Genomic DNA, 9,034 nt, shown 5'->3' on the forward strand with positions numbered 1-9,034 from the left:
AGAGAAGGATTGTGGAAAGTTTTGTGCATGTAAGGTGTAGAGGGTAAGCTGTTAGGTGCCATCAAGAGTTTTTATGATGGTAGTGAAGCATGTGTCAGGGTTAATGGGCATCTAAGTGAATGGTTCACAATCAGTGTGGGCGTGCGACAAGGTTGTGTGATGTCCCCATGGTTGTTCAATGTATATATGGATAGGGTGATGGGAGAAGTGAAAACATGAGTAATGGAGAGAGGGATGGCATTGGTAATGAATGGTGATGGATGGAATATCTCAAATTTGTTGTATGCTGATGATGCAGTACTGCTTGCAAGTACCAGACAAGAACTTGGTAGGCTAGTGCAGAGTTTTGCTGATGTCTGTAAGCGTCGTGCCTTGAGAGTACACGTAGAAAAGAGTAAAGTGATGGTTATTGAGTGAGAAGGTGACTCCCAGTGCAATGTCACAGTAAATGGAGAGAGACTGGAATTGATGAGAGAGTTCAAATACCTGGGTACAGTGATAGAAAAGAGTGAAAAAAAAAAATGTTACCATAGACTGAATTAATGTGTCTTTCAAAACAAATAAAGGAATCAGACTTAACAACATTCAGGAACAGACTCAGCACTCTTTCTCTCTCTCTCTCTCTCTCTCTCTCACACACACACACACACACACACACACACACACACACAAAAAGGGGTGATGCCTGGTAAATTTACCCCTTATTACACTTAAAGTATCATACTGGCAAGTGCAAGTGCAATAAGATTGTGTCATATCATATTGTTTATAAAGGCTCCAACCTGATTGCATACATTCGCCTTGGTCACCTAATGGCAACTCTCCACATTACTTGATCTATGGCAGCCTCCCTATTCTGTCCCTTATCCCTGAGGTCACACTCTATAACCTCATCCCAGGTCTTTTTCAGTCTGCCTCTCACAACCCTACCTGACATTCATACATCTCACTTTCCCCACCCAATTGCCATCCTCCATCCTCCCCACATGCCCAAACCATCTCAATCAACCCCTCCTTATCACAACACAAATACACTTCGGTCCAATCCTTCCTCTCAACTCTACCCTCAACGTTCACACCTCTCACCCTCCACACCCAGTTGTCATCTTTCATCCTCTCCACATGCCCAAACCGTCTCAAGCTACCCCTCCTCATCACAACATCAATACACTCCAGTTCCATCCTTCCTCTCAACTCTTCATCAACATCTCTCACCATACCAGTTGTCATCTTCCATCCTCTCCACATGCCCAAACCATCTCAATCTATCAATCCTCATCACAATAATGTTTTCATGTACATTTTTATACCCTAACTCCTATTGCAACAATAATCAACTTACATGATGAAACTAAAAAATCCCTGATTATATATGACATGGTGGGCATACAAAGACAGAAAAAAAAAAAAAAGATCAATAAATTTTTACCTTAGAAAGTGCAAAACTAATCATGTACATGATATCTCCTTGCTGGGTATAATTTAGTCAACTACTGAGGCTGTGTTTATACTTCAAGATTACTTTTCTCATTTATTTGTACCCTTAAAATTTGCACACTGTACACACAGGTTCATTTGTGCAACATTGGGGGGTTAGTCCTTAGCTTTAACTCATCTGATGTCTGTCTATCTGTTGCAAGACGCCTTAATCCCATTGGGGGTGACCACAAACAAATCTCCATATTGCCCTGTCCTCTACTATTTCACTGGCCTCCCTGCAACTCAACAACCGCTCTCTGATCTCTCTCCACTCCATCTCATCCTTGGTCTCCCCCTCCACCTGACTCAAACAGATCTCCGTGTTGCCCTGTCCTCTTCTACTTGGTTTACTCTTCTCTAACTCACACTCCTCTGTCTCATACATCTCGCCACTCCATCCCTCCATCTCTTCTTGGTCTCCCCTTCCACCTCGAAATGAACGGATCTTGAATTTGGCTCTCTTTTGTATTGTTTTTGTTTCTTTCTTGGAAGGAACATTAATGTGGGCTCAGACTGTGGTTCCTTCTTCCTCGCATTAAAAAAAAAACTCTTCCAGCTATTCAGACTCTTACACACTCTTTCAGCCAGTCTAACTTTCATACACTCTACTAGCCAGTCTCTCATTCTCCATCCTTTCCACTTGGCCAAACCACATCAAAGTACTTCTCTAAACACTTTTAATCACAAAAGATTTCACATGAGCTAAGGGGTCTTTGTATGCAACATGTGCTACGAGTGTAATGCTGTATGGTAGTGAGACCTGTGCAGCAAAGGAAGAGGATATTCACAGGCTTAAATGTACAGAAATGGCAATGATTAGGTGGATGTGCAGTGCATCCCTGAGTGCAAGGCCTGGGGGAGCTAGGTTTACGACAGAAGAGTTGAGAGGTGGGGTGGGACTGGAGTGTACTGGTGTTGTGATGAGGAGAGGTAGATTGAGGTGGTTTGGGCATGTGGAGAGGATGGGGGATGATAACTGGGTGCAGAAAGTGAGAAGAGTTAATTTTAGGGGTGGGGTTGCAAGGGGTACAGCAAAAAGGACCTGGGACAAGGTCATTAAGTGTGACCTCAGGGTTAAGGGATTGAACAGGGAGGCTGCCAGAGATTGAGCAGCATGGAGAGCCACCATTAGGTGGCCAAGGCTGACACATGCACGTTGGAGCCTTCAAAAACGAAACTAGTCACACCAGGTACTGACCAGAATTTTCAACCATGTACCTGCACAAACAGTTTGGTTTCTAAGGGTGCTGTTTACCCCTCCATAAATATCAGTTTTTTTGCTTTCGTTTTATAATCCTGACAGTCTGTTTATAGGTGACAGTATGGTGCAGAGACCAAGGATGAGGTGGAGGGATGGAGTTGAGTGATATACGAGGGAGGGGGGAGTGAGTTGAGGGGAGGGCAGTAAAATGGTGGGTGACAGAGCAACTTGGAGGCGTTTTGTCTGTGGCCACCTTTGCGGGATTAAGGCGTCGGGCTATAGATAGATAGATACATGGTGCAGCACAGATGATTTGCCACACAGCACACCCAAGGCAATAACCCTACATGGAGTTTACTGATGACTGACACTGTGTAGGCAAAGCTGATGGAGAATATGAGATAGTACAAGGTCAAAAGGAATAGGGAAGTGAGCTCAGAGAGACAAAGAGAGAGAGAAAAATACAAGTAGACAGATAAACAGATAGAGATAGAGAGAAAGAGGGAGAAACTTTATTACAGTACAATGATCCCTACTCTATCATATGGAAGTGAAGCTTAGCCTTACCTTATGACACCCTATGGAGATCTCAGCCACTAAGCCTCAGTTACGCAGTGCCGTGGCATCAATATATTCTTGCAAATACCCTAGCCTGTCGCAGTATGCGGCAAGAGGTGGTGTGTCTCCCATCTTTCGCAGGAAGGCGTCTGATTTCGGCTTGACGGCTTCTACGGTGCAGGTTAACACGTTTGTGAAATATCCTTTGACGTGGCAGGATCTTCCCCTCTTGCTACGGAACTTTTATTCAAGCTTGGGTAGTACCAGACTCCTCCACAGGGTTAACATGCTGGTCTCATCCCTGGTGAAAGGACACAGGTCAAGGGTGAGAGCAGTGGAAGAGTGGCAAAGAGTGAAAAAATGTTATCTGAGAGGAGCATGTGGAGTGAAAAAGAGGTATATGAGAGGTGCATGTGGAATTATATGGAAAAACAATGACAAATGATGAAGGTGACAAGCACTGTGATGTGGATGTTAAGAGAAATACTCTGTGATGGTTCAGTCATGTGGAGAACAGAGAATGAGACTGACCAGGAGACTGTATGAGTGAGGTATTAGGGGAAACTAAGGCTAAGATGGTGGGATGGAGTGGTGAGAGATATCAGAGGTGCTGTGAATGGCAGAAGACAGTGACATGGAGGCAATTTGTCTGTGGCCACCCCTTGAAGGATTAACGTGTCTGGTAAGTTATACAGATAGATACAGGTAGATAAACAGACAAGGTCAAAGGGAATCTGCTGGTAATGCATGACTTCCTGTAAATGTCTGTTACTATGACCTCAATCTTGGCTATAAAAAAATAAATAAATAAATAAATCATGCCCTATGGGTCAGACACTTACATATTGAAACTTTATTTATTTATTTATAAGTGTACATTAGTGATTATTTAATGCACAGCTTCTCCCTTTCCTATAAAAATTCTAATGCTTGATCATTTTAAAAACACTTCCCTACCTTTCTTCCTGCCTCCCTCCCTTCCTGGATGGTGTGGAGGGTGGGAGATAATCCTGTCTATTCTTTTCTCACATGTTTGTTAAATCTTTGTAGCCTCACATCCACTCTTTTGTTCTCACCAGAATGAGAGACTGTCAGAATGATTCATGACTATAAGGGTTCAATATTGGATCTTTGTTCTAAAAAGGTATAATTTAGTTTCTCTGGTTTGTTTCATTAAAACTTAGGTTAGTTGTAGTTCACTGGTAATGAGGCTGTTCGGAGCACGGAAGTAAATTATACGTTATTGTGGATCTTTCAAATGTAGTATGTTTATGTATACTTATTTTGTATTTTGTAATTTTTGGAGTGTGATTAATTATTATGAATTGTATGATACTGCTTCAATTTCTCCATGGTATGAATCAAGGGAAGTGAGGTGGTGACTGTGAGCTGGGGTGTGGGCAGTTGATCAGCAGCACTGGTATGGAAAGGATATAGCAGCTCTTCACGTGAAGTGTGCCCTCGACTCGCGACTTTCCTCCCCGCTGTGACACTTGTGAGCCTATGAAGGGTGAGGATGGAAACTCCTGCATACTGAGGAAGCTCTAAACTATGCCCACACTGCCCTCTTGGTCTACAGCAGGTGTTAGCATAGAAACACCTGCAGACATGCTACCTGCTTCTCAGTCACCACCCTCTTGATGGTCTGTTCTCAGTAAGGTTGTTATGTCACCAGTAATGTGAAGCAGTGTTCCTAAGGTTACTTCACTTGTAGTTTACTTTCTTATGCTTAGGATTAAGTTAGGATTAAGTTATAATTTTGTGAATAAATTATATTCTCCAATTTACATTTTCCTAGCCCCAGTGTACAAATGAATGATGGGTCATTTCCAACTATGTGAGTAGTAGTAATAGTGCAACTCTGGAATCATGGTAGTCTTCTTTCACATATGAGACTGTTTCCGTAACTTGGCCATGACATTTGGCGCCCAAACAGGGACCCATTAATTCATTGTGCACGCGGGTTGGCAGTATACAGGGAAGTTTATAATCTTTAGATTTTCACCATGAGTTCAGACACTATAAAGAGGTTAATTGAAGAGGGAAAACAAATGGGCTTAGAGGGTGACAAGCTTATGACCTGGGTAAGAGAAGAGAGAGTGATAGAGCAAAATCGGCAGAGAGAGGAGCGAGCTTAAGAGAGGAAGCTAAAAATTTTAGAATTAGAGGCACAGACTGAAGCTTCGAGGGCTGCTGCTGCTGCTAGTGCTGCTGCTGCTGGTCAGAACGTTCGACCAGTTGCAACCGTAATTAATCCCCCTAAGCTGCCTATTTTCGATGAGGCCAAAGATGATATAGATTCTTATCTGGCTCACTTTGAGAGGGTAGCTCAAGCTGCAAGATGGGAGAGGTCGGTGTGGCCAGCTGCCTTAGCATCTCTACTAACAGGTCAAGCTCTCGAGATGTATCACCAGTTCACTGACGACGTCATTGCAGATTTTGATGAGCTGAAGTCCGCACTTTTGAGAGGCTACGATGTGACAGCAGAGGGTTGTAGGAAATGGTTTCGCGACACAAAGTTTCATGATGGCAAGTCTGCAGTGCAACTAGCTTGTTGAATCAAAAGGAATCTTGTTAAGTGGTTGGAAGCGGATGGATCCAGTCAGACCTTTGAGGATTTAGCAGATCTCGTTGCAAGGGAGCAATTTTTAAGACAGTGTCCTCCAGCTCTAATGATGTTTTTAAAGGAGAAAGAAGTTAAGAGTTTGCAGGTTTGTGGGGAGGAGGCAGATCGTTGGATTGATGCCCATGGTCACCCTTCCCAGATTAACAAGAAGGTCAACAAACCCGTGGCTGAAGGGCAAGAGAAACCTTCAGAACGCTCTACAACGCAGATCAAGACAAAGACCTCAGGGAGTGACAGTAAGTTTGGTAGTAAAGGATGTTGGGAGTGTGGTAAACTAGACCATAGAAAAGCTCAGTGTACTTTTAATAAATCAAAACAGACCAGTGCCGCTGCATCAGGAAAAGCGTCTGTGAAAGCTAAAAGTAGGACAGTTAGTGGTTCAGCTACCAAATGTAATGGGAATGAGCAAAGTTATAAGAACTTAATATTGAACAATGGCTTGGTTGAGGGGCAAGCTGTTACAGCAATGCTAGATAGTGGGTCAACTACTTGTGTTGTAGCAGAGAAGCTAGTTTCATTGAGACACTATACTGGGAGAACAGTTTCACTGAAATTGGTGAATGGGGCAGTGATAGTGATGCCAGAGGTAGAAGTTGAAATTTCTACACCTTGGTTAATAGGGAAAGTTTATGCTGCTGTGTGTAAGACCCCAGTTTACGATTTAGTTGTTGGTGGTGTAACTGACAATCCATATTCCCTCACAAGTATACAGTCTACCAGTGATCAAAGCTTGGCTGAACAACACAACGCAGAGGACGTGAACCTAACCAGGAACAGAGTCCCGAGTGGAAGATCTGACACTGAAGCAACGGACGAAGTAACCACAGAGTTGGAACGAACTTCGAGGAGTACTGCTGGTGGATCATCAGACGCTGGACTCGTTGCTGCAGTTACTAGAGCACAAAGTCGCAAGGACAGTAAAGTTAAACAACCCCTGAAGGTGAGCAATGTTGATACTTTCGTGTCTACATCAGAATTTGTGAAAAATCAAGAGGATGATAGAACTTTGAACTCTATAAGAAGTCATGTTCAAAGTAAGAAAGTGTTTCAGGCAAGAGGAAGAGTGTCAACCTTTATTCTTAAAGGGGGTAGATTATACAGAGAGATGACAGTCAGAGGAGTGACAAAACAACAGTTGATTGTGCCAAAGAACTATCGTAAGGAAGTGTTCAAATTAGGTCATGAGGGAATCATGAGTGGCCATATGGGGTACAAAAAGACTCTGGACAGGATTCAAGGAACTTTCTTTTGGCCAGGTATGGTGGCTGATGTCAGCCGCTGGTGTAGGTCATGTGATGTGTGTCAGAGAACTGTGGATAAAGGTAGCATAAAACCAGGAAAGCTTAGGTCTATGCCAGTAACAAACGAGCCATTTGCTAGGGTGGGTATAGACATAGTTGGGCCTATTACACCTAGGGCAGATAGTGGAGACAGGTATATACTCACTCTCGTAGACTTTGCTACTCGGTATCCAGAAGCAGTTGCCTTGCCTAATATAGAGACTACTACAGTGGCGGATGCGTTGTGGAGATCTATTCTAGAATTGGTATTCCAAAGGAGGTTTTGACTGACAGAGGGAGCCAATTTACTTCAGCAATGATGAGGGAAGTTGAAAGGTTATTGTCAATAAAATCTCTTAAAACCACTCCAATTCATCCCATGTGTAATGGCTTAGTAGAAAGATTTAATGGTACACTTAAGAAAATGCTGAAACGAATGTGTGATGAGGCACCTAAGGATTGGCCAAGATACATAGCACCATTGCTCTTTGCGTATAGAGAAGCATCCCAGTCGAGTACTAGATTCTCCCCTTTTGAGTTAGTTTATGGAAGAACAGTGAGGGGTCCTTTGGATGTACTAAGAGAGATTTGGGATGGATCGGTCAGCACACCCGAGACTGTTAGTACCTACAGCTATGTTCTAGATCTTGGTGAGAGATTGGAAAACACATGTAAGCTAGCAAGGGAAGAATCAGATAAGGCACAGGAGTTGGATAAGAGCTACTATAATCGTAGGGCTAGTGACAGAACTTTCAAGGTGGGTGATAAAGTTTTGCTGCTTTTACCAACTGACCATAATAAATTACTCATGAACTGGAGAGGTCCATATAAGATTGTAGAGTGTCCTTCTGCTTTGAATTATGTAATAGATATAAGGGGGAAGAAGAAAAGATTTCATGTGAATATGCTGAAGAAATATGAAGTAGACTACGATCCAGATGATTGTGATGTAGCCGAATCAGATGTAAGTGCTGCTACAGTTATTGAGTACTCTGACGAGGTTGAAAATCTTTTGCTACCTATACCAACCACTGAGAAGTCTTGGAAAGATGTAGAGTTGTCAGTAACTTTGTCTCCATTAGAGAGAGGTAAGATATGTGATTTGTTGAGTATGTACTCAGAGGTGTTCTCTAGTACACCAAAGCTAGCAAATGTTCCTCCCCATGAAATTGTTTTGACTGACAAAACCCCTGTTCGAAGTAAGCCTTATGCTATACCATATAGTTTGCAAGCTGAGGTAGAGAAAGAACTTAATGCAATGGAAGAAGCAGGGATAATTGAAAAATCAAATGCACCCTATAATAGTCCTGTAGTGGTTGTACGTAAAAAGAATAAAGGAGTGAGACTCTGTGGAGACTTTAGGAAATTAAATGGTGTAACTCAGTTTGATGCAGAGCCTATGTTTGACCAGGGGAATATCTTTTCAAAATTATCAGGGTCCCGATATTTTTCAAAACTAGATCTTTCTAAAGGATTCTGGCAGATTCCATTACATGTGGATAGTAGGAAGTACACTGCATTTAGTACTCCCAAGGGTTTATATCAGTTCAAAGTCCTTCCTTTTGGCTTGTGCAATTCACCTGCAGTGTTTAACAGGACAATGAGGAGTGTGTTGGGAGGTATGTCTGGCATAGAAATATTTGTTGATGACATTTTGGTACATTCCTCGACTTTTCATGAGCATTTGAAATTGCTGGATCAGGTATTTTTCAGACTTAGGGAAGCAGGCTTAGTAGTAAATCCATCCAAATGTGTAGTGGGTCAAGCTGAAGTGGATTTCCTTGGTCATAGAATAGGAAATGGGATATGCCAGCCCCAGAAAGATAAGGTTGGGAAAATAGTTGAAGCTTCTGCCCCCAGAACTAAAAAACAAGTTCGTTCGTTCTTGGG

Source organism: Coenobita brevimanus, unplaced genomic scaffold (assembly GCF_032717465.1).
Source record: "Coenobita brevimanus isolate Jiangsu-jjx unplaced genomic scaffold, ASM3271746v2 jjx.HiC_scaffold_2614, whole genome shotgun sequence".
Lineage (NCBI taxonomy): Eukaryota > Metazoa > Arthropoda > Malacostraca > Decapoda > Coenobitidae > Coenobita > Coenobita brevimanus.